We start from the raw sequence: 1,089 nt of genomic DNA, 5'->3' as shown, positions 1-1,089 counted from the left end.
CATGTGCAAGCGTAGGGTTTAGGGTTTAGGGTAGGGTAGGGTTTGCCACGTGGCATACATTTTGAGCAATTTATATGCCATGAGCTATACCTTTTAGAAGGTGGCATTCAGACGGATGGTTTGGATGAGGTGGCATGCCACGTGGCATACTTTTATGTACTTATAGCATGCCACGTGCCAAACCCTTGGAGAGGTGGCATCTTGGAGGTTGCATGCCACGTGGTAAACCCTTGGAGAGGTGGTACCTATGGATGCCACATGGCAAACCCTTGGAAAGATGGCATCTTCGAGGTTGCATGCCATGTGACAAACCCTTGGAGAGGTGGTACCTATGGATGCCACGTGGTAAACCCTTGGAAAGGTGCATCTTGGAGGTTGCATGCCACGTGGCAAACCTTTGGAAAGGTGCATCTTGGAGGTTGCATGCCACGTGACAAACCCTTGGAGAGGTGGTACCTATGGATGCCACGTGGCAAACCCTTGGAAAGGTGGCATCTTGGAGGTTGCATGCCACGTGACATAACATTGGAAAATACCTCTTCTGCACTTGTATGCCACGTGGCATACCTTAGGCCCCGGACATGTCCGGGCCCAGATATGTGGGTCCCCAGACATGTCGGGCCCCAGATATATCCGGGCCCCGGACATGTCGGGCACCCGATATGTCGGGCCCCGGACATGTCGGGCACCCAGAGATATCGGGCCCCGGACATGTCCGGCCCCGGACATGTCAGGCCCTGGATATATCCGGGCCCGGACATGTCTGGCCCTGGACATGTCAGGCACCCGATATGTCGGGCCCCAGACATGTCGGGCCCCGGATATATCCGGGCCCCAATATGTCCGGCCCTGGACATGTCGGGCCCCGGATATATCCGGGCCCGGACATGTCCGGCCCCGGACATGTCGGGCACCCGGACATGTCAGGCCCCGGATATATCCGGGCCCGGACATGTCTGGCCCCGGACATGTCAGGCACCCGATATGTCGGGCCCCGGATATATCCGGGCCCCAATATGTCCGGCCCTGGACATGTCGGGCCCCGGATATATCCGGGCCCGGACATGTCCGGCCCCGGACATGTCGGGT

The sequence above is a fragment of the Selaginella moellendorffii genome, unplaced genomic scaffold, assembly GCF_000143415.4.
Source record: "Selaginella moellendorffii unplaced genomic scaffold, v1.0 SELMOscaffold_80, whole genome shotgun sequence".
Taxonomy (NCBI): Eukaryota; Viridiplantae; Streptophyta; class Lycopodiopsida; order Selaginellales; family Selaginellaceae; genus Selaginella; species Selaginella moellendorffii.
Note: the sequence above shows the minus strand (reverse complement) of the source record.